The 26,531-nt window shown below is 35.3% G+C and overlaps 1 pseudogene; it reads left to right on the top strand.

The window, feature by feature from the left end:
* The first annotated feature begins 1,726 nt into the window (after nucleotides 1-1,726).
* LOC149748382 (akirin-1-like) lies at nucleotides 1,727-22,041 on the top strand (annotated as a pseudogene).
* Nucleotides 22,042-26,531: the final 4,490 nt, after the last annotated feature.

The raw sequence follows: 26,531 nt of genomic DNA, 5'->3' as shown, positions 1-26,531 counted from the left end.
ATACCTTCCTTTTCTCTTTTTTTTTTTTCCTACCTAATTCACTGTAAAGACTTATTACTGGGAGAGAAGATTGTAAAATGAAAAGTGGTATTGGTGAGAATAGGATTATTTTTCCTTCCTAAGGCTGAATTGTGACTTCAGAGTGGCATAGTAGAAAAACATAGGAATACCCTGTCCTAGTTTTCTAAGAAAATTGCTTTGGAACATTTTCTAAGATCAATTCATTAATAGTAGAGCTTATTAAGAAACACTTTGCTACACTTAGCCCATATTCTTTTAAAAATACAAATGAAATGGCCTGTCAGAATTTTCAGTCTGTTTTCTGACCAGATAAAACTGTTAAATTATAAAGTTTCTTTTCATGGTTAACCTGTTTTTGCATGAACAACCTCAGTAAAATGGTTTACCAAGGATATCATAGTTATAACATGTCCATGGGGGTTGTGAAAATAAAAATACCCCAACTATCTCACAGTAGTCACCTCTGAAATTATACTATTTTATCCTGTTAAAACTGTTGCAAATGGGACAAATACACATTTTATTTTAAATAGCATTTTGCACTTTATTATAGATAGCATTTTGCATTTTATTTTGCTTTTTTTAATCAATAATTGATAAATTTTGAGTGTTTATTTAATTCCTTATAATGAAGCCATGGACACGCTATCATTCCTAAATTGTTACTGCATGTTTATATAGAAACAAGAAATAAAATGGATGACGCGAAGCATACTGAAAAGACTGCAAGTGACTTCTTGGATATGTAAATAGATAGCTGAATTAATTTCTGACCATCACAATGATAAATTATGTTCTTATTTCAAAGGCTTATGTCAAGTAAACAAAATTCTGTTTGCTCCCTTTCTTTTACACTTTGGCTTCTTTCTCATAAGTTCTATGTCCTATTATTAGAAGAAAAATTAAATAATCCCCTTGAAGTTAAATTAGCCAAGTTATAAATTGTATTTTGTCATGAGTTTTCCAGGACTCCTAAATAGATCTAAAAGTAAGTATATTTTTACATGTCCATTTCATCAGTTATATACATACATATTAACTTTTTGTTGGTAGTTCTCTCTACTATAGCAACAACAGAATCCCTTCTCTTTTTCTTACCAAGTTAAATGTCTGCCTATGCTATTTTTCTAAAAACCTGTGCTTAAGATCAAGTTCTTAATAATTTGTTAATAGTTAAAACAACACAATAAAACAACCAATATATGAATATTTCATGTAGTATATAGGCCTACCTTGTCTTACTGCACTTTGCTTAACTGTGCTTCACAGATATTGATTTTTTATGAATTGAAGATTTCTGGCAAGCCTGCATTGAGCAAGTCTGTCTGCATCATTTTTCCAACAGCATTTGCTTACTTCATGTCTTTGTGTCACATTTTGGTAATTCTCATAATATTTCAAAATTTTTTGTTATTGTTATATTTGTTATGGTGATCTGTGACCACTGATCTTTGATGTCACTATTGTAATTGTTCTGGGGCACCATAACCTGTGCCCATAATAAGACAGCAAACTTGATAAATGTGTGTGTGCTGACTGCTCTACCAACTGGCCGTTCCCCCATCTCTCTCCCTCTGCTCAGGCTTTCCTATTCCCTGAGACACAACAATACTGAAATTAGGCCAATTAATAAACATACAATGTCCTCTAAGTAGTCAAGTGGAAGGATGAGCTGCATGACTCTCACTTTAAATCAAAGCTAAAAATGATTAAGCCTAGCGAGGAAGGTATGTCAAAAGCTCAGATAGGCTGAAAGCTAGGCCTCTCTCATGCCAAACAGTTAGCCAAGTTGTGACTGCAAAGGAAACATTCTTGAAGGCAATTAAAAATGCTACTCCAGTGAATGCACAAATGATAAGAAAGCAAAACAGCCTCATTGCTGATAGAAGAAAGTTTTAGTGGTCTGTATAGAAGATCAAACCAACCACAACATTCTCTTAAGCTGAAGCATGATCCAGAGCAAGGCCCTAACTCCTCTTCAGTTCTATCAAGGCTGCAAAAGGTAAGGAAGCTGCAGAAGAAAAGTCTGAAGCTAGCAAAGTTTGGTTTATGAGCTTGAAGGAAAGAAACTGTTTTTATAATGTCAAAATGTAAGGTGAAGCAGCAAGTGCTTATACAGAAGCTGCACCAAGTTATTCAGAAGATCTAGCTAAGATAATGAATGAAGGTGGCTAGACTAAGCAACAGCCTTACATTGGAAGAAGATGCTATCTAGGACTTCCATAGCTAGAGAGTAGACATCAATGCCTGGCCTTGAAGCTGACTCTCCTGTTAGGGGCTAATGCAGCTGGTGACTTTAAGCTGAAGTCAATGCTCATTCACCATTCCTGAAAATCCTAGGGTCCTTAAGAATTATGCCAAATCTACTCTGCCTGTGCTCTATAAATGGAACAACAAAGCCTGAATGAAAGCACATCTGTTTAAAACATGGTTTCCTGAATATTTTAGGCCCACTGTTTACTGCTTAGGAAAAAAAAATCCTTTCAAAACATCACTGCTCACTGACAATGCACCTGGTCACCCAAGAGCTCTGATGGAGATGTACGATGAGCCTTATGTTGTTTTCATGCCTGCTAACACATCATCCATTCTGCAGCCCACAGATCAAGAATTCATTTCTACTTTCAAGCCTTATTACTTAATAAATACATTTCATAAGGCTATAGCTGCCATAGATAGTGATTCCTCTGATGGATCTGGCAAAATAAATTGAAAACCTTCTGGAAAGGATTCACCATTCTAGATGCCATTTAGAACATTTGTGATTCATTGGACGAGTTCAAAATATCAACATTAACAGGAACTTGGAAGAAGCTGAAACCAATGCACATGGATGACTTTGAAGGGTTCAACACTTCAGTGGAGGAAGTAACTGCAGACATGGTGGGAAAAGCAAGAGAACTAGAATTAGACGTGGAGCCTGAAGATGTGACTGAATTGATACAGTCTTATGATAAAACTAACAGATGAGGAGGCACTTTTTATGGATGAACAAACAAAGTGGTTTCTTGAAATGGAATCTACTTCTGGTGAAGCTGCTGTGAATATTGCTGAAATGACAATAAAGGATGAAGAATATTATATAAACTTAGTTGATAAAGTGGAAGCAGGGTTTTAAATGACTGACTCCAATTTTAAAAGAAGTTCTATTGTGGGTAAAATGCTACCAAATAGCATTACATGTTACAGAGAGATCCTTCGTGAAAGGGAGAGTCAACTGATGCTACAAATCTCATTGCTGTCTTGTTTTAAGAAGTAGCCACAGCCACCTCCGCCACCTTCAGCAACCACCGCCCTGACCAGTCAGCAGCCAGCAAAAAGATTATGACTCCCTGAAGATTCAGATGACAGCACTTTTTAGCACTAAGGTATTTTTTAATTAAGGTAGATACATTGGTTTTTTTAGACATAACGCTATTGCACACGATAGACTACAGTACAGTGTAAACATAACTTTTACATGCACTGGAAAACCAAAACTTTGTGTGACTGGCTTTATTTTGACATTCCCTTTATGACATATACCTATAAACACCTCATTTGAGCCTCATAACAACCACAAAAGTTAAGTACATATTATTATTAAACCATTTGATAGATAAGTGAGGTTATAAGAGGTAAATGTTATTGTTCTTAATGTCACTTAGCTGATAAATATCAGAAGAAGAACACAAATGCAGGTATTCAGACTCAAAATTTCAGTATGCACTAGTCTCTGATAGGATTTGCAAATATAAAGATGAATGAAATATGTCCTGTCCTTCCGGAGCTCACAATCTGTTGGCTTATAATTATGCTTAGTGTTCTGTGGGTGGGGGAAATGGTGGAAGTTTTTAATTCAGTTTGACCTAGTCTGAAAGAATTACTGAAAACTGTCATCCTGAACTGAGCCTTTAAGACTGAATAGGAGTTTGCCAGATAAAGTCTATTGGAATGGGATAGGGATATTCTTTCCCAAATGATGAAACAACATGAGGCAGGAAGGAGAGTAGACTCAATTTCAGAAAGATAGAAGAGGAATGAAATAGCAAGTGTCAGTAGATGAGCTGGAGAGTTAAGGTTAATGAGGAATTTGAATGAAAGGGTTTTTATCTGGTATGTTGTAAGTAACCATTAAAGGGCTTTAAGAAAGTAAGGATGACATTGCATTTTTTCAGTAGATTTCTGATAAGTGTGAATATATTTGAGGAAATGAGCCTAGGGGCAGGAGGTCCAGTTAGTTGTCTATAAAAATTACCCAGTAAGAGTTGTTAAAGGCCTGGACTAGGATAACAGGAGTAGGATTGGACAGGAAAAGATATTTGAACAAGATTAAGTGGGTAGGAGTTTACAAATGATTGGATTTGGGAATGAGTGATTCTAGGTTGATAGAGTGAACGGAAGATAATGGGATCCCCAACTGAATAAAGGAGCACATGAAAAGCCAGTTTTAGAAAAGAGAAAGTGTTTAATTTGGGACAGAATTAGTGATGTTAAACATGTTCTTCTGAATTTAGACCTTCAGAACAGCAGGTGAAAAACTTGGTACTACATAAATTTGGAAGTCAGCTAAGTATTTGTGAACATTAAAAATGAGAGTAAATTATATCTTTCAACAATTGCATGTCACGTGAGAAGGGCAATGAGCAGAAAAAGTAAATCTGAAGAACACTAAGAATTAAGTACCAGAGCAAAAAAAAAAAGGAAAATATGAGGAATAAATGGCACGGTATCAGTAGGGTTTCAAGAAGAAAGGGATGGTCAACAACTTCAAATATAGAAAGTTTCAGTAACTGAAGGTAATATTTGGATTTGGCAAAGGTTAGAACATTTTTGGTAAAAAATCATCTTCAGAGGTTTGTGCTTCCTTTGAATCCTCTGGGGAAATTCTTCTTTTCCCTAGTACTACAGAGTTGTGATTGTTTTTCTTGCTTTATTAATTCTGCAATGAGGTGCAGAGAATGGTATCAGTAAGATAAGGATTCCCTGGCCCCTCACTGTCCACTTCCGTCTTGGCAGTTTCCACTCTCAGTGTGAATCCCTGAATGGAAGTATAATGCTCAATAAACAACTTCTGACTGTGGAATTCTTAAACCAAGCTAGTAAGTCAGATGCAGTCTGTAATTCAGTTCTGTATGAATGGAGGACTACGTATCCCAAAACACTGCTGCACGTAATCCACACACTCTTAACTTTTTGCTTGTCGACAATGTTCTCTCTGTGTAGACTTTTCCTCCTAGGAGGTGCTGCCATTATATTAACACCTATTTCTGTTCCTGGTGGTTAGTGCAGTGAATATACACTATTTTTTTTTTTTTTGCCTGGCACCTAAAGCCCCTCTTTAAAATGGAAAATTCGTCACGTTTTGAATCCTGGTGAGAGGAAGAGTTCAGAACTTCTACTGAAGTTGACAGTTTCAGCTACTTGCTCTCCCAGTGTTCAGATGTCTTGTCCGATTTCTCTCAGATCCATTTCCTTCCTTTCTCTGCTCAGCTAGCTCTGTATCACAAGAAACTACAACAAACTTCTGGAGAGGTTAGGCCAATGGAAGGCATTGATGGATGTTTGGAACTTGGAAGGCATGCAGAAGCTGGGCAGGGTAATTGTGTCTCTATTATTCTGTCTCAGGCAGCATCTCTGTCACATCTCGTCCATAGCTCAGTCTCCTGGGACAATTTATCCCTCAGGGTCTCAACTTTCTCCAGGCATTCCTTAATTTATTTTTAGTTCCAATCAAATCTCCCTCTCTTCTGAGCTCTGGTAACACCCATTTTTCCTCTAGCCCCAGGAGTGTTACTAGCTTCCTTTTGTTCCTTAATTTCTGGATGGGCTCACTGTCTTCCATTTGGCTACTCAGCTCTTCCAACCCTGCATTACAGATCCAATATATTTGTAAGACTAAATGGTTTCTTGGTCTTATAACTAGACTAGACCCTGACTACCTCACTCAGCCTCCTTTGTAGCTGGGGTGCAGGTCTGTGTCTCAGAACCCATCAATCATATGCATTTACTCTGGACTTTGGAAAGGTTGCTGTTGCCATGATAAAGAGACAACGAGACAGAGAACACTCTCTGGCTGTTATATGAGTTTCAATGTTGGCTGCAGTGTTAGTGATGCTAGTGATGGGGTCCATTGCCCCATTCCATTATTTTCAGGGGTACAAGCTTCAATGTCCCGTGGCTTGGAGCACTGTTACCTCCTCACCAAGTTTCTCAGCCTTCTAGGAAATTCTATACACTACGCTTCTAATAAATTCTTTGCCTAAGACAAAAGAATTAGTTTCTCTTGCTTGCCACTAAGAACACTGACTGATACATATTGAATCCTAGGAGTTACAGTCTTAAAACCAATATAGAATAAGAAAATGTAGGCAATTCCCTGGTGGTCCAGTGGTTAGTACTCTGCACTTTCACTGCAAGGGGCACGGGTTCGCTGGGGAACTAAGGTCCTGCAAGCCGCATGGCGTGTCTAAAAAAAAAAATGTGGGAGAAATAGTTTTAAGAAATGAGCCTGATTCTGGCCAGCTCTGACAGTTCCAGTGCAATTCTACCTGACAACATCCTTGAGTTCCAGATTTAGAGACAGCAATTTGGGATGTTCTGGGTCAGAAGGCAGAGCAGGTATAGTACAGAGGTATCTGTAAATCTCTCCAGACACCAACTTAGTTCCTCTGTTTAGTTTGTAGCACTGTTGCCCAGATTTGTGTATCTACATTCAGGGCTATTTCAGTGGAAATTTAGGAGATGACTTGGCATTGCTCAGTAGCCAAAATGTCACCACAGTGCCCAGTCCCTGTAAGTCATGCTGCAATTGATTGTTTATTTGGCTGTCTCTCTAATGGGACAATGAACTCCTTAGCAACAAACACTGTGTCACTTTGCTCCACATTCTAAGACCTAGCAGAGAACAGGAAAGATATTCAGCAAATATTTACTGAACAAATGAATGGATTCTGGAAAACCAGACTGAGAAACTAAAATTTTGTTCTGTTTTGTTTCTGAAAATACAGTCACTGAATTTAGAACATTGTCTTTGGAAAGAGTACACAATGCTTTTTACTTCAGCTATTCTCAGACTCCTCCAAGCTTCCTCCCTCATATTTCTTTACAATATCCCTCTTGTGATTGTTCAATAAAATGTCATCTCCACGAAAACCTCCTTGTAAAGTGTCAGTTATTCCTTCCTTTGTGGTACAATATCACTTTGTACTTATGCTAATTATAAGAATTGTTGTATCACACTGTGTAATTCGTCTAATTGTCTGTATCCTCTATTAGACTTGGAATATTTCAATGACCAGAACCATGGTGCAGAACCTGCATCAATCCTTTGCACAATCTCAGGCATATTTTAGGACCAAGGTTCTTCATAGATTACTTGGAGGGATTCAATGAGACTGACTTTCTTCTTAATGCATGCAAAATTTCATGCAGACACATGCTCTTTTTTGAAGAAAAGGTCCATTTAGTGTTTTTAAATGTTTGTTGTATTTAATTTAATCAATCTACATATCAAATATGTTTTTGTTTTATTATATTTTAATTTTTTCAATACAAACTGCAATTCATTACAACATTAAATCTGATACAGTGTTGTTTTCATGGGCATTCTTTCCATAGTAAAATGTAAAATGTTGGGATAAAGGAAGAGAAAGAAAAACAAGGAGAAAATAATCTGTTCTCTAGATCACTGTTCTATAGATTATTATTTTTATTATAATGTTCTACCCCATCTCCTTTCTCTCCACTAGGCAAGGGATTTCTCCACACTGCTAAGATGTTACCTGTTATGAAATGAGATGGAAAGAAAAGCACTGAAGTAATAGTTCTGACGACTCCATTGAGGCATTAAAGTCATTTCAACTAAATACCCAATTTAAAAATATATTGCTGATTTTTCTCACCAGAGTTTTTCAGTCCACAGTTCTTTATTTGAACTTCTTGAGGTCAGATGGGTTTTCAAATGCTGTATTTTTTCTAAATACTAAAAAGGTAATAAAATGCATTTACTGCCTATTAAGCAGCACCCTAGCAGAATCTGGGACAGCATCCCAAGATCCAACACACTAAAAATGCTATAGAAAACTGTATGGATATTCAGACTGAGAAAGATAAGTAAAGACTATAAATAAACCAATGTCATTCTTTGAAGTCAAAATTTGAAGCCAAATTAGGTCAGGTTTTGCAGACAAAAAAAAATTAGTTTTCAGAGTTATTTTGGATCTTGGAAATCAAGACTTGTATTCATCTTGCACTACTGGGCTCCTTATTATGAATTTTTCAACTGAATTATTTTTCTTAAACTATATCAACTTCAAACTCATAATGGAGCTTATGGAATGCTATCACTGCCAAAAGAAGAGTAGATGAAAAATAATGAGTTATAGGGAGTGTGGAGAGAAGAAACCTCAGCATCTTAAAATGTTAACTACTACAAAAATAATTCAGAGTTTTAGAATTTATGTATGTCACATACATAAATACACAAACATGCACACACACACCAGATAAGCAACAGCAAACATAGAGCACTAAATGGCATACAGGCATGGTCAAGGTTACTTTGGATGCTGTAAGTTAGAGGTTGAATGAGAAAGTATGGGGGAAAAAAAGGGATATGCAACAAGGAGACTGTCATGGTCCCTATAAACTTACCATAAGGATATCAGACTCACCAAGCAGTTTAAAAAAAAGAAAGGGCCAAAACCTTCTGAACATTCACAAGTGTTCAGAACAGAGGTATTCACAAAACTTCTGCTCATTGGGGACTTAGTGGTTAAACAGTCTTTAGCAGAAAGTTAAGGTGCAGTTTCTGGGTCAGTCATTCTAGTTAAAGTATCTCTTTCCCCTTGATTTTCACAGAAGGACCCTCTCTGAATGAGTTTTTAAAAACTCAATCGTTTTTAAAAACTATTGGGAAAAATTTCACTGAGAAAGTAAGAGATAAGCAATATAAGCATCCTATTAAAAAGTAATTTCAGATGACTAGAAGCAAAATATACAAAGACGAGGATGTGAAAAACGAAAGAGCGTTCTTTCATGCCTACCATGAACATTTTAAGTTAAATGCTTTTTTAAAAAAAATTTAATTGTACTGTCAACAATAAGGACCTTCTCAAGTGCATATTAACCAAAACATGGGGACCTAGTTCACTCATTAAAATGATTCATTACTCAGACAATGTGTGTTACCTATTGATTATTATCAGTTACAGTTCCTAACACAAATAAAACTTAGTCACATTTAAAAATCAGATTTAGCAAAGTCATTTTTGGTAATAATGTCCTTATAAAAGTATTTCAAAAATCATACATTTTATACATATATATATCCCTTCAATGGTATTATTTTCCTGAACTCAAATTATCAGGTGGATGTAACCAAACTAGCATGGGACACAACCAAATTCTACTTGCTCCTTACGGAGAGGTGAACCATACCGCGGGGATCTGGGATGCTGGAGACCATATTCTCCACTGATACAATTTCTCCCCAAATATCCATTCTTTTCCTCGGAATATCCCGCCATATTCTTTCATCATGAGTTATTAAAAGAAACCCCTCTGAGGAAACAGCAGTACCTATCAGATCACTGATGTGATGGCTTGAGCAGAGCGACAGATGGCACATGTGCTTTACACATTCTCAGAGTGACGTAATTATAATCGATGATTGTCCTATCTTCCACATTTCCCCTAGGGAATACTTCTTTCCTTGTTTGACTTCTTTTCTTGTTTGCTCAGACTCTCTCTGGAATTTTTACTTTTTCAATTCCCTGACTTCATATTGTTCCTTAATTCCATACCCCTTGTTCTTCTGCCTCCTTAGAAGTCCAGTCTAAAGCAAGCATATTAGAATGGGAAATTTAAATACAATGGCATTAGAAGATAAATAAATAAATGAACATAGCCTTTTTAAATGACAGGATTCTTGACTGAGAAACATTCTAAGATAAAATGCAGCTTACTAATTACCATAATTATGTTGTTTATATACATTAATACATGTATACAATGCGTGAAAGACTTTACGTGAACTATCGTTCACCGTAAGCAAATATTAGTCAACGCTTATTTTAAAAAGAGCTATATTAAAATTTTAAATGAAAATTAATACAAAACAGAAATAGAGAGAGACTCAGAAAAGGAAGAGAAAGAATGTGGATGGCATTTATAGAGAAAACAGTATCACTGAAATGGTTACTACATTGTATCATTTTGAAATCATAGTAGAAGATGCCGCTGATGACTCCACCCCCACAAGTCTGGGAAACAGAAATATTACAGATGTTTTACAAGTAAATTGATGAAACACTGAAGCTTCTGAAAATTTCTGGATAGGAATGGTTTGTGGAAGTGGTTGCTCTCACCCTTTCCCTACCACTCTCAACACACACATCCACACATACATATACAACATGAAGTGTCATCACACCATATTACAGCATATCAAGAAGCCACTCTATATTTGCTAGCTTAAACAAATGTATCATTGAACTCATCATTTTTATTATAAAATAATTCATCTCCCTTCATAGTTTCCACAGACGTCCATGAAATTTCTATGGCAAGAATTCAAGAATTTAATAGGCAACTCACTGATAAAAAAAAAATGAAAAGAGAAGATAAACTTTTTTTGAGAAGCATAAAAATGTACTAGTCTAAATTAATAGAGAAATTTCTACCTGCTATGATCAGATTCATCTATTTAAATATTACTTAAGAATTCATTTTTAAATTTCTATTATCAGGATTAGTTTCATTATGTAAATGCATAGTTCTTCTCCTAAGAAAAGGTTTAACATTAGTGTATACAGTTCACAAAAGTGTTTGCTAATGATTCAGAATTTGCATGTAAATATGCATAGTGTTATAATGCTTGGGGAAAGGAAAAAGTGAAAATAAGAATACAGCTACCAGGGACTCCCCTGGTGGCGCAGTGGTTAAGAAACCGCCTGCCAGTGTAGGGGACACAGGTTCGAACCCTGGTCTGGGAAGTTCCCACATGCCGTGGAGCAACTAAGACCGTGCACCACAACTACTGAGCCTGTGCTCTAGAGCCCACAAGACACAACTACTGAGCCCGCATGTCACAACTACTGAAGCCCACACACCTAGAGCCCATGCTCTGCAACAAAGAGAAGCCACCGCAATGAGAAGCCCGCACACCACAAAGGAGAGTAGCCCCCGCTCACCGCAACTAAAGAAAGCACAAGCGCAGCAATGAAAACCCAATGCAGCCAAAATTAATTAATCAATTAATTAGTTAATTAAAAATAATACAACTATACATATTCTACTTGATATAAATCTCTGTAGATTCAACATTGTCTTATCAACTGATAGATGATAATGCCTTTGAACATTTGACAAGGTTTATAGGCAATTGAGGGGGGCACACTGCAGAAAGTTAAAAATTGGTCTAATCCTAATTATTTTGATAGTTCAGTTGTAATCAATGCTATGTAGATTCCAGACAAGCACATGAAAATGAAGTGATGTGGAATATGTAGATAAATTGTCATGAAAAACCCATTAGGGGAAAAAAAAAGATTACAGTCTCACCAAACACTGGCCCAAAAGGAGGGAATTTAAAAGAAGCTATAAACCTCCAAGTATTTAGACAAGTTATAAGTAAAAGTTTATGGTATGTTGGGTGAGTATCAAATAGGGATCACCACAGTAAGCAAGTTGTCCATTTAGCACAGAACTCTGAAGTCATGAAAAATGGATATTATATACTATCATTCCTGGTTGAAATTATTCCTGATAATCTGGAAAGTGAAATGAGTTTTTTCAATTAGAATTTGTTGAAGCACATTTGATTGTGGCAGATAAACTAGTATCTTTTCTTTTAATCTCTCAGCTGAACTCAAAATTCATCCACTTGAAAATTATCTTCCACTAAAAATCTATGCCTCTTCCTCCATCTTTCTATCCACCTCTAATGTTCTCCACGTCAGATTTCAGCACTATCTTCAAACAAGTCACTGTAACCCCACACCACTCTCTTTTAACAAGCTCTGCTCTGTCTTATCTATCTATACCAAATATTTGAGGTTTTTCTGTAGGTTTATATTCTAGTAATTAGAGAAGAATATTAAAGATTGAGCATCTAAAAAAGTTATACAGTTGCTAAAAATAATGAAGTTCATAAATGAAGTTAGCTCATTATTTCCTTCCTTCTCCATCAGCATCTTAATTTACTTTGGAGCTACTCCTACACAGCACGTTTCTCTGTCTTCACTCACAGACGTTGCATAGTTTTCCCTACATTCCTAGGTTCTCACCCACTTCTCATATTCTCTCTCTTTCAGAACCAGTACACACTGAGGTCTATTAATAATTGTCATAGATATAAAGTATAAAAGGCCTCAAATGAATTTCAGCATCACCTTTTTGCAAGAAGGACAGACATCTGAGGTCATTCCAGCAGAGATCTTAATTTACCTCATAAAGAAGGGCAGAACACCTGTCCTCTGGCATAATATTGTAAGCTAATCACTGGAAATTTTGTTTTCCTCAGTTTCATCAGAAAGACCATTTAACAAACCAGAGCTTAGCTCACTTTTTTAAAATATGGAAAGGAACAAATATAAAGTTGGAAGCAACAAAACTGTAAGCATTTTTAACTTATAAACTTCAAATGAAAAAAAGAATGTAAAAATATTTCAGATTCTGAACTGTTTCACATTCAAAAAGCAATATATATTTCTATCATAATTAATATTTTTATTGTTGAAATGTTTAGACTTAAAAAAATCAGATATTCCAGTATAGTTTAATTGTCATTGTTTTTGCTTATAACTAGATATTAATCACTATAAAGTCTTTAAAGTTTTCCATTTAGTGGTATCATTTTAGATTACTAAGTTAAAGTTGCTCTTTTACATGAAATCCTTAAGAGAGGAGATTATTAAAATATGGGTTAACTCATGTTCTGCATAAGTCTAAGAAGCAAGCAGAAAGAAGAGCAGGATAAAGTACACTTACAACATGAAAGAGCTGGAAATTATGAAGTAACTTGTAAGGGATTTTAAATCATACTATAAAAGGGACCCTTGAGTTAAGAAAAAAATTCAAATTAGTTATCCTATTAGAGACACAGTACAGGAAAAAATTGCAGATAGGGCAAATACTTTATTCATAACATGCTAACTAAAATTTTAAAAGCTGAAGCAATATCTTATACATATGCCTCAAAGATAAATATTAATGAATAAAAGAAATTTCCATACTGGTGAATGGGAAAAAAATCTATAGGAGCAAATCAGCCTATGGTTTTTTTTGTTTGTTTCCTTTTCTTTTGTCTGCTATGTGATTTCAATAAAATTAAAACTCTTTGAGCATTTTTCCTACGCTCATATTTTATGACAATGTCTAAGTGAAGCGCAGCTGGCACGCTACAAGTTCGCAGCCATCGCTGATCACACCAGTGGATCTAAACAATCTTTCCTCTTCTCACACATGAGTAGAATCTCACTCTTTAGTGGACCAATACAACAACTGATTAACACATTTCTAATGAAATTTATATACCATTTTTATGTATTTATCTCATATCCTATCCCTGTGTATTCCCTACTGCCAAGAACAATAAGTTTAATTTAGTAACACTAAACTCAAGTAAATTAGTATGTCTAATTGACTCTAAGTTCTGATTTATAAAAAAGTCTCTTCACTAACTGAATGTGCTTGTGTGTAGAACTTTTTGGGATCTCATGCAAACTAAAGTCACAATGATATTTCCTATTACATATTCCTGAAAGGAAGCAACCTCAGTGATAAGAACAGAAGGGTCTATAATGAATAATGCATAATGCTTGAGCAATGCAAATGAAAAAAAGTCAAGTGTGACAATCCCTAAGTATTTATAAATTTTGTGTGGAAATTATATTACTATTAAGAAAACATTTTAAAATACACTGCCTGGTATCAAAGTATGTTTAATTTAAAGTGTTCATATTTTAGACTCAGAATGATGGATTCAAAAAGCATTTTATGAAGTACAATATTTTTTTATTTAAAAGAATAAGTAAAACATAAAAGTTTAAGGTATATGTTTGTTACCACATTGCTGCTTTTTATAGGGGGTGAGTCGTGCTATTTGGATTAATCTATGGAATGAATTAAAATTTAAAATATCATTTTCAACCAATATCTTATTTATCTTTACAATCCTTCTTGCCCAGTACATAGCATAGTGTGGTTTGTTTTTGGTTTTGCCATAATCGGTACCTCTAAATATTTTTAAATTAAAATCTGTTTAGTGAGTACGAAAAGTTCATTTACTATAAATGATCAGAGATGGAGAAGTTTTAAAGGTAGCCTCTGTAACTATGTGACTGGGAAATAGAATCATCTGAAAAAAATAAACAAAAAAGTTTCTGGTGGACTGATTATTGACTGAAAGGCAACTTTATGTACTCTGCTTTGTGACTCCAGGGTTGAGAATTTGCAAACTATATTTCCCAAATTCTCTGAAAATAGGTATGTTGACTTTCTCGCCATGGTTTAAGATGCTCAACAAAACTGTTTATATTCCATCCCACTTAGAGAAAAAAACTTCCTTTTAGGGATGTCATAAATATTTCGCCTATTTTTGAACTTTATATAAATGTTTTATGGTTTGCTTCTTTAGCTCAACATTATGTTTGAATGATTCATCTATCTTGTTTTACACATAGCACTAGATTATTACTTTTCACATCTTTAAAAGATGTCATTATACAAATATATCACTAGTTATTTATTCAATGTAATATTGACAGTCATTTGGGTTGTCACCAGTATTAAAGTATTCCAAACGTTACGTCTATGAACACTTGTGTTCACTGTTTAGCAGACTCTTCTACAAAGTGATTGTACAAATTTGCACACCAATTCAGCAACATATGAAAATTCGAATAGCTCTATATCCTCTATAAGACTTTTTAAATGTTGGTCAAACTTGTAAGTGTGTAGAGTTATCATATTATAGTTTTAATCTGCATTTCCAAAAATATTAATAAGATTGAGAACTTTTTAATCATCTATAAGAAGTTGCAAATTCAATGGGACTAAATATATTAAACATGTTTAAAATTCTTGAGCTGCCCAGGAAGAGATAAAAGTACTAACTCACATATGAAAATTCAAGAATGCATACTGTAATTTGTATATATAGTAAAAGCACATACAATTACTTGGCTGCTAGAAGAAAACTAGAATAATAAAAAGAATCAATTCGAAATAAGTTAAGAAAGGTGAGAAAATGGAACACAGCACAGGTGGGAAAAATTCATAAAATTGTACAATGGCAAATTTAGATATTAAATACCAATTATTCTGCTAAATATAAAATTCTATATATTCTAATTAAAATGCAAACATGTTAATAAAACTTTATTAACAATTAATGAAACATAGTTTCCACAAGATATATAAAATGCATGGATTTAAAATTTGAGAATAAAAAGATAGAAAAACATATACCATGTATAAACTAACCAAATGAAAGCAGAAATAGCTATATTAGTATCAGTGAACAGTGTACTAATATAAAGTCCTAAAAATAAATTTTATTAATATAAAAACTTAATTCACCAAATATATGTAATATCCATAAATTTGTATGCAACTAATAGCAAAGCCTCAAAACATATAAAGTAACAAAATAGAACTTAAAAAAATGGCATAAATAATTCCACAATTACACAAGATATTTTTAACCCATGTTTCTCAATAATTGAAAGGATAACCAGACAAATAGTAGTAAACATATAAAAGATTTGAAAAGTACTATTAACAAACTTCATCTAACCAACATAATATAGAACACTACTGGTAACAACTACAGAACAAAATTTTTTGCAGAACAGAAATTCTTGCCAAACAAAATTCTCAAGTGAACATTAAATATTGATCAGATCTGAGCACATGCCTCACCAAAACCAAGTATCAATAAAAACTAAAGTACTGAAATCATCTTGAATATGTTCTCTGGCCAAGTGCAAAGTTAGATAACTTTTAATTCCTCATAAGTTTGGATATTAAGAAATGCACTTCTAAATAATCAACTGGGTCAAAGAAAACATGACAAGAAAGAATTAGGAAATAATTTAAATCACATTTTACCATTTTCCAATGTATGCAGGTGTGTGAAAAAAGATAGGGTTTTAGAGTAAAAACATTAAAACAACCATAATAAATATGTTTGGACCCTTAGGGAATTAAAAAAATAATATTATATTCAATAATACTATTACATAAATAAATTTTAAAAGTTATTTCATGGATATGATGATGTTTCAGTTAAATAGGAAAATATTCTTATTATTAGAGGAACATAGCTTTAATTTTTTTCAGAGTACTGTCATAAAATTTAAAATTATTTTCAAATAGTTCAGAAAATAATAGAACTACCTACTGATGAGAAAGAGAGGACAAATAAGACAAAAAGTTAACAATTTGTAAAAGGATACCTCTACTTCTTATATTATTCTTTTAGTTTATCTCCATCTTCAAAATTTTTCTTTTTTTTTTAAAGATTTTCTTTTTAATGTGGACCATTTTTAAAGTCTTTATTGAAGTTGTTACAATATTGCTTCTGTTTTATGTTTTGGTTTTTTGACCTTGAAGCATGTGGGATCTTAGCTTCCCAACCAGGGATCAAACCTGCACCCCCTGCATTGGAAGGCAAAGTCTTAACCACTGGACTGCCAGGGAAGTCCCCACAATTTTTCAAGTAAAATTTTTGTGAAATTTTTGAGGGATAAAGCTCAGGCTGTGGTCAGAGGCAAATTTATAACCTTCAAAGACAACTAGTGATGAAGAATAAAATGTAAAAATCTCAAGAATCTAACCAAGAAGATAGAGAAAGAAAAGCAAATTATACATAAGACACAAGCAGAGATGAGTAACTTAGAAAACAAATATCCAAGAGAGGGTATAAACAAAGTCAAAATATGATTCTCTGAAAAGATTAATAAAATTGAAAAACCTCTGACAATATAAATAATATAAATGTAAAATGTAAATGTAAAACATAAAAAAACACTTTAGGAATAAAAAAGGTATAACTGTACATTCTACAAATATTAAAAACTAATTATTGGGCTTCCCTGGTGGCGCAGTGGTTGAGAGTCCGCCTGCCGATGCAGGAGATACGGGTTCGTGCCCCGGTCTGGGAAGATCCCACATGCCGTGGAGCGGCTGGGTCCGTGAGCCATGGCCTCTGAGCCTGCACGTCCGGAGCCTGTGCTCCATGGCAGGAGAGGCCACAACAGTGAGAGGCCCGCGTACCGCAAAAAAACCCCAAAAAAACCCACTAATTATTGAGGATAATTACAGATATTAATTCTACAGATATTAAAAAGTAATACTGTTATGGATTGAACTGTGTCCCCCAAACTTCATATGCTGAAGTCCTCTTTGCAGGTATAGTCAAGTTAAGATGAGGTTATTAGGGAGAGACCTAATAGAGTATGACTGGTGTCCTAATATAAAGGGGAAGTTTGGGCATAGAGACAGACATTCACAGAGGGAAAATAATGTGAAGAAACAGAGAGAATGCCACTTACAAGGAAAAACTGAGCTACCAGAAGCTACTAGAGAGGCATGAAACAGATTTTTTTCTTACAGCCTTCAGGAGAAGTCAATCGTAATAATGCCTTGATTTCAGACTCCTAGCATCCAGAACTGAGACAATAAATTTCTAAGACACCAAGTTTGCAGTACTTTGTTATAGCATCCCTAGCAAACTAATACAGGTTGTATAAACATATTTTGCCAATAAATTTAAAATGCTGATAAAGTTGACAAATTCCAACAAAGAAACAATAAAAATTAAAACAAAAATAAATATAAAATCAGAATAGTTTAATAATTTTAAGGAAGTGAAACCCCAAAATAAAACCTTCCCACAGAGACATTTCAAGGCTTAATCAGTAGATGGATTCAGTAATAAATCCCAGAAAATATTTCTGGAAAAAAATTATACAAATTTTTGGTTTTCAAATGTGATATGCTTTTTGCTCTCTAATATATTGATATTGTGAATTACATCATTTGTTTTTCAAATGTATATCAGGCTTGAATTACCAGGATATATCCCTCTTTGTCATGATATATTATCCTTTTATATATTGTGGGGTTTGATTTGCTAATATTGTGCAAAGGATTTTTTACATCTAAGTTTGTGAGGGACATTGTTCTATTAATCTTTCTTTGTAATGTCTTTGTTTGGTTTGGGTTTTGCCCTGATAAAAATGAATTGCAAAATGTTTTCTCTCTTCCTTTTCTTGGAAAAGTTAATGTAGAAACAGTAATATTTCTTTTTTGAATGTTAATTAGAATTTTCCAGTGAAGCCATTTGGTCCTGGAAATTTATTTCTTGAAAAACTTTATTTATTAATTTGGTTTCTTTAATAGACATAGAATAATTCACATTATTTAATCTTGAGTAAGGTTGGTTAGTTGGTGTCTTTTAAGGAATTTGTCCATTTCATCTAAATTGTTAAATTTATGAGCATAAAGTTGACTGTAATATTTTCTTATCTTTTTAACGTCTGTAAGATCTATAATAATATCCTTTTTTCATTTCTCATTTAATCATTTGTGCCTTCTCTTTTTTTCATGGTTACTCTTTCTAGAATTTTATTAATTTTTAATATTTTCTAAGAACCAGCTTTTGGTTTTTTTTAAATATCTTTTATTTTCTGTCTTCAATTTCATTGATTTTTATTTTATTTCTTCCCTTCAGCTTGCTTTAGGATTAATTTTTACATTCATTCTTCTCACTCTCCAAAATGGTGGCCCCATCTTCCTTTCATGTGCTACTGTAGGTAAGTCAAGACTCAAATAACATCTTCTCTTATAAGAACCTGTATTTTCTTATACATCAGGGTAGTTGCCTGCCTAAGACCTCAGTTTTCTGATGGGTTCTAAAGTAATGACTTCGTAGATTATCTGGAGTGATGATGTTCTTTCCAGCTTTCTACATCCTGGGAAAAAGTTAGAAACTCTTTTAAAAAAGTATTGTTCTCACTCCTTTTCAAATTAGATAATTTCTATTCATCTATCTTCAGGTTCACTGACACTTTTCTTTGTTAGCTCTATTCTTGCGTTAAGTTCATCCAGGGAATTCTGAAAATTTTAAATATTATTATATTTTTAAATTCTAAAATGTCCATTTGTTTCTACTTTATAATTTCTACTTTTCAGCTGAGATTTCCTATCCTTTAATTTATCACAAGCACATGCCATATTAAGTACAGTTAATTTATATTCTTTTATGATAATTCCACCATTTGGGATATCGCAGTTGATTTTCTTCTCCTTTGAGAATAATACCATTTTCTTGGTTCTTTTTATATTAATTTGGAATTTATCCTGGACATTGTGAAAATTGTGTGGTGGAGAATCTTGATATAGTTATATTCTTCTGACAAGCTTTGATCTATTTTTTAGCAAGCAATTACCTTGATTAGGTTCCTATTGCAATCTCTATCTCACTTGAAACAGGTAGCAACTCAATTTTAAGTATAATTTTTTTTTTTTACCTTCTAGCCAGGATGGGCTGATAATTTTTGATGGTTTCTCATTCCTTTTTATGTTTATGGTTTTTAAATCTATATTTTATTTCTTGAAGCAATTTGAAAACAATTATTTTATATTTTGTATTAATTCCAATATCAAGAGCTCTTAGAAATATACATATGCTGTTTTGTTAATTTTGTTCACTCTTACTCATAGGGGCTTTATTTCTTGTACATTTGGTTAACTTTATTATGTGCTCATATTAGACTTTTTAAAGGGAGATTATTTGCATTTGTTTCTGTCGCATGTCTTCCAGTTTTATAAACTCAGGGCCATTTCAGTTTTTCAGCTTAGGATTCTCTGGACCTTGAAATTAGAGTAAATTTAATTTACAATTCATGTGAAGAAGTCCTATGGTTACAAATTCTCAGAGTATTTTATTTTTCCATTCTGAATCTGCCTAAAATAGACAAGTTATCTTGTCATTTTCCTTTGCTGGCAGGTTAGATTTTCTATCACCCTTTCATTGGCATTACAGCCATTTGAGAGTTCTTGCTTTATATGTGGGTCTCGATTCCAACTCGTCACTTTGTAAGAGTCCCAGACATTGTATTAATTTCACCGAAGAGTCTATAAAAATCAAGTCTAGTTCTTAGCAAAAGTAAATGTCCCAAAGCAGCCACAGATTCTATGTGTCCTTACTATTTTGGTTATGTTTCTCAACTTTTTAATCTCAGCTATCAATTTTATAGCCTATTTGCATTAATTTTTCTGCACCTAAATGTTTTATGATGAGAGTGTTTTTCAGAATATCTAGTCACCCACCATATTGGTAGAAAAAGAAATTCTATACTTGGCTGCCAGTGCTGGAGCCGCCACTGGAGCCGACTTGGCTTGCGAACTCCGCTGAGGAGCGGGAGGTTGGGCCGCAGTTACAGCCGCGTCGACTCCCGGTGCCTGGCCCTTCGGCGGCACGGCGTGCGGGGCGACGTGGAAGCGGCCCATGGAGTTCGAGGCGGCGCTGCTGAGCCCCGGCTCTCCGAAGCGGCGGCGCTGCGCCCCTGTGCCGGCCGCACTCCGGGCCTCAGGCCCCCGGACGTCGAGCTGCCGCCGCTGCTTCAGACTCCACCGCCGACTCTGCAGCAGCCCGCCCCGCCCGGCAGCGAGCGGCGCCTTCCAACCGCGGGGCAAATTTTTCAGAACATAAAACAAGAATATAGTCGTTATCAGCGGTGGAGACGTTTAGAAGTTGTTCTTAATCAGAGTGACGCTTTTACTTCGCAAAGTCAGCCTCACTCAGCGCTCACAGCACCTAGTTCTCCAGGTTCCTCTTGGATGAAGAAGGACCAGCCCACCTTTACCCTCCGACAAGTTGGAATAATATGTGAGCGTCATCTTAAAAGACGATGAAGATAAAGTTCGGGATGAGTATGAGCAAATCCTCAATACCAAACCAGCAGAACAATATGACTCTTTTGTGAAATTCACACATGATCAGATTATGCGACGATATGGGACAAGGCCAACAAGCTACGACGTGTCCTGAATCTTTCTTGCATATCTGGGTACCAGGTTTGACCTCAAGAGATGGCTGCTGTACACTTTTTGCAACTAGTTTGATATCACATTTCAGCTCCAACTTTGCATCCTGAGAACACTTAAATGTTTCTGCAGGTCCATTTTATACAACTTTAAAGACCTTAAAACTTTCCAGTTGCCACAAGCATATCTTTCTTTTCCGCTCATCCAAAAAACAGCTGTGCCCTACTGTGATAGATTTTCCAAACAAAAATACCTGGAGCAGCAGTTTAGCAAAATATGCCCTCAGTGGCACTCAACAAATGGAGTTTCCCCAAGTACAGTTCTGTAAGAAGTGTGTGTGAGAGTGTGTGTATGTGTGTGTATGTGTATTTTGTTATTATTTGTATTGTGCACATTTTTTTGATTTGGGGGATTCTGGCTGTGAATTTGATGCACGACAATTATGGTTAAAAACATTTCCTTGGTCTACAGAAGATCATTAATGTTTTGTGACCATGTAAGTTGTAACAGTGTATTGTTTTATGTGTAGGTATTATTGTTAAATACACGGACTGTTTCCAGGCACAGAATATGAGTCATAAATTAGGAGGGACATTAGATGTGATTATGACGACATAGCAAAGGTCTGTGGTCCTAGGTCTACAAATGCGTGGTGAGGAATTAGAACAAACCTGAGACAGGCCATTTGACACATGACTCTGCCTAGCTGTATTAGAACATTACTTTGACTCCAAGCCTTAAAATACCCACGTGGAGTCTGTGCTCACCTCATTCACACAAGGAGCTCCCTGGACACTGAACCTCTACGAAGGAAAAGAGTCTCCTCTGGAGCAGGGGCATCAGGCTTTGCTTGGGAGCATGACAAAGGCGAGCATGGGGCTGGGCCACGCCCCAGAGGCACCGCTACTTGGGAGGCGCCACTTCACCTTTGTATCAGTTACTGAAAATAGAATTTGGATCCTTTGGTCAGGTTCCCCCAGATTCTTTTAAGAGATGTCCATGTTCAATTGCTTGAGCTTTGTTTGGGCAACCCCCTGCCCCAAGTTGCTTACAGACTGTTCTTCACGTTATTTCCAAGGCTGAGGAACAGAAAGTAGCCTCTGTTTTGAGCAGGTGGAAGTTAAGTACACATTTATTTTTTACTGTGACTTGCTCAAGACCATGTTTTACAAAATGCCTTGTTTCCTTTATTATTTTTTCTGGAAAGGAAAGTTCTATTAAAATTGTTTTAGTTTGAATATAGAATAGTTTTTTAAATTAAGGCTTATTTTGAAAAAAACTGAGTTTAATTCAAATGTATGCCAGTACCTTGCAAAGTAAGGTAATATTCAGAGACAGCTGTCCTGATCAGATAGCTTAGAGAAGTTTCTGGAATATTCACATTCGAAGACTCCTTATTAATGAATATCTTTGACTTAAATCTAGCCAAAAACTGGAACATTATTCTTTGTACATTTTCACTATATAGCGTTAACAAGCTTAGTTGCAAACAAAATACTTAAGCTATTAAAAAAAAAAAGAAATTCTATACTTAAAAGAATTCATGATTCTCTGCCTACTCTTTCAATTTAGTATTTTCCTTATTCCCTTTAAATTAATAGAAAATATTGTGAAACTAGACAAATTGGTCTTACTACAATCTCTTGCTAACTCATCAATGATTTATTCATATCCACCTGATTGCCTTTTCTGCTTTCCTTAAGTTCCCTATTCCTTTCAGCAAATACTCTAGTCTATTATTGTCTGAGGCCATTCAGTATTAATTGTTTATTCTTCCAATTTCCCTGCCTCAAAATATCTGTATTTTGACACATTCTCTTTTCTTTACCTTCACTCTACAAGACTGACACTTGTGCCCTACTTTCACCCTCCCTATCATCTTCATAACCATTATGCTTTAAAGAGTATTTTCACCATGCTTTTGAATATTCAATATTTCCAAGGTATCTCACTACACAATATAATCTTCTTTTAAATTAATTAATTAATTAATTTACTTTTGGCTGTGTTGGGTCTTTGTTGCTGTGTGTGGGCTTTCTCTAGTTGTGGCGAGCAGGAGGGCTACTCTTCGTTGTGGTGCGCGGGCTTCTCTTGTTGCAGAGCACGGGCTCTAGGTGTGCGGGCTTCAGTAGTTGTGGCACGCAGGCTCGGTAGTTGTGGCCTGTGGGCTCTAGAGCACAGGCTCAGTAGTTGTGGTGCACGGGCTTAGTTGTTCTGCAGCATGTGGGATCTTCCTGGACCAGGGCTCAAACCCGTGTCCTCTGCATTGGCAGGTGGATTCTTAACCACTGCGCCACCAGGAAAGTCCTACAATATAGTCTTCACTCTTCTAAATCTCTTCTTCAACTTATTACCCCTTCAAGCAATACATTCTCCTTTCTCTACTTCAAATGTTTTGAGAAAGTAGTCTTCCCTTCATAATCACCCACTTCATTTGAAATTGTATTGATACAACTTCACCAATGATTCACTCCATCCAAATCCTTTGGCCTTTTTCTCATATCCTTAATCTTGCTGCAAATTATCATACATAAACCTCATGTCACTAACTCGTCTACATTTTAGAAATCTCCATACTAATCTAGTTTCTCATTCTTGACCTTATCTAAAGTGTAGACATTTCTCAAGGTTCCAGGTTTTTTTGTCAAGCCCCTATCCCCATAAGTGTCTATACTACATCACTTATTGATCTCTTATCATCCCATACTTCAAGATATTACCTCCATGAAATCAATTTCTAAATTTATAGCCCAAGGTGCCCCCTTTTCTGGTAGTCATTTAAGCAGAAACTGCCTAAGACGTTCTTTATTTCTCCCTCTTTTAACATTGCCATCGGAGCAGTTGCCCCACTGAGACAATTCTACTTACACAAAACATTTTTCATTCCTACTGTCATCACTTTACACCACAAACACATCACCTAATCAGTCTCTCAATTTGTCTATTTCACTCTCTTCCCTCCATCCATTCTGCATATTAAAGCTGAGTTAACTTTTCAAGGATATAGTTCTGATGTCACCATCATCATGCTCAGAAAAATTCTTTCATTGTTCCCAAAGTAGAAAAACTGATTGGCATCAGGGAATTCTATAATCTGAGCCCCATTTATCTCAAAAATAGTTTGTACTGATTCAATTTAGGCACTCTGGGCACCAATCAATCTAGACTCACCATTTGATCATAATATGTTTGTCAAGACTCTGATTTCAAGGAACAAAAACCCACTCAAGTAGTTCAAATAAAGGAGTGTCTACTGAAAGGGCACAGTGTCTTTAAATAGCACCAGAACAGAGTTAAATCACATGAAACCTGGAGATGAGACTTGGGAAACTACTCAGGATTGAGGCAACCTCTTGAAACTTTCTTTGCTTCTCAGCAGCAAATATACCAAACATAGCTTTCACTCTCCTGACTCCACGTGATATTTTTATGAACTCATCTCTACCATCATGCCTTTGTTTCTTAGTTTTAAGTTTTGAAGGACAGACTCCAGTTGGCAGTTGGCCAACCAGCAGTATGACTCTAGATAGGTACTATGTCCAGAGAAGGAGTCAAACTGTGCAGGCCATCGAAAGTATGTTAATTCAAGAACATACACTGTGTTTCCTGTTCCTGAGCTATTTTTTATATATGCCTTCTACTTGTGACTCTATGTACTCCCCCCAACCCCATCTTTCCAAATACCCAAAATTACTCATCCTCCCAAGACTTCACACAAACACTACATCCTCCTTGAAGTTTTTCCTGATTTCTCAACTGAAAGTAATTGCTCCCTCCTCTGAACTCCCATAGCTCTTCCTCTGACTCTCTGCTGTGGCAAGTCTCATCTCCCAAATTCAGCTAAAAGCAGAAGCTATACTATTCCCCAGCGATGCTTAGATCAATACAAGGAACACAGTAACCACTCGATAAGTGTTTGCTGAACAGCAAAGAGTATTCTAAAGGATAATTAAAGGCAGGAAGTACTTCTAAACCTTAAACTGAAGCCTTTTTCAGAAAGTAGGTCATGTACTGTCATAAATATTCTTACAAGAAAGGAAATATTGATGGACATTAGAACATATCCAAAACCAATTCAATCTCAGTTAAAAGAAGATGAGACTGCATTTATGTCCTAGGTGGGAGACCCAAATGATAGATTTACTTTTAAAAAGGAAAACCGAGAACAAACAAACAAAAAACTATCCAATCATTCAATAAGAATTTGCTGTAGACTTAGAGGACACTACTCTTGTGTTGACACCTTACTTGTGGTAGTAACATTCTTTGTTTCCCAGAAACAAGCCTATCATTAGTTAACCATTCTATTACCTTCCCCTAAATAGAACAGTTGTTAAACTCTGTTGGATTGCTAATCAGTATATTATCTTCTTCAGAGAGGCAAACTGAAGTTAACAAGATATATATTGCAATTCTTTAGTTTCTGCTAGTCTTTCAAACTCTAAAGTATACACTTACTACTCAAATTATCTAAGGAGAGAGATCCTGTGCTAGCTAGGGACTGCAATATATCACTAAGCAAAGGCTATGGAGCTACTAAAGCATCTCTGTACCAAAATGCTAAGATTCATTAAAATATTAAAGTATTAGCTATTATTGCACTTGAGAATGGGGACAGAAAACCTCTCTGCTTCAGAAGAGCTGCTCAGTTCCTCTATAGGCTAAGAGTTTGGTCGACTACTCTGTTAGCTTTTAGGATTAATAGTTCAACATGACTTGATCTCTGCAAAGTTCATTCTGCTCATTTTGATATTTTTACTCAATATTTTACCTCCTTATCCAGGTCCCTCCTGGCTTATTAAAGCAGTTCATCTTGCTCACATATTTTGAATAATAATTTTGAACTGTACACAATGAAATGTATTTCTGGTTTCTGTACTCAAGGGCTTTAACTGTGAAACATCTTCTCTATGATTCTTAGGTAAATAAAGATAAATAACCTCTCAGGGTATCATTCATTTATAAATTATAGTAGTCCTACTGTTTCTAGGATTTCTCAAATAAATTGATATTTACGTCTATTCTTGCAATACTTCTGCCACGTATTTGTGTTTCCCTATCCAGACTAGAGTACTGTTTAGCATTATTATTTAAGGCGTTTGTATTTCGCCTAGCCAATATTTCATCATGGGATCCTTTTAATTGGATTTGTCCTAGGCTTATTGAATAAAATTCCAATGTAATTTTTCTTTGATTATTTTTCCCCGAAGTAAATGTTTTGATTATAGTCAATGATGTCACCAAAGAAGGACTTTAACCCCATAAACCTCCATTAGCCTCTCCAAAGTTCCCTCTCCCAAAATAAGCATACAATATAAGTATAAATGACAGTTTTACTATGCAGACGCAGCTTCCAGAAACAACTCCTCAAGATGCGCCCTTTCCAACTAGATTATCCTTATCCCCTTCATACATATGCATCCTCTTCTAATACAGCTTTATACGCACTCTTTCTTTTGAAGAATATGAAG

This window comes from Delphinapterus leucas, chromosome 9 (genome assembly GCF_059928025.1).
Source record: "Delphinapterus leucas isolate spDelLeu-1000000601 "Yukka" chromosome 9, BTC_Dleu_Yukka2, whole genome shotgun sequence".
NCBI classification, from domain to species: domain Eukaryota; kingdom Metazoa; phylum Chordata; class Mammalia; order Artiodactyla; family Monodontidae; genus Delphinapterus; species Delphinapterus leucas.
Note: the sequence above shows the minus strand (reverse complement) of the source record. Positions and strands in the feature narration are given on the sequence as shown.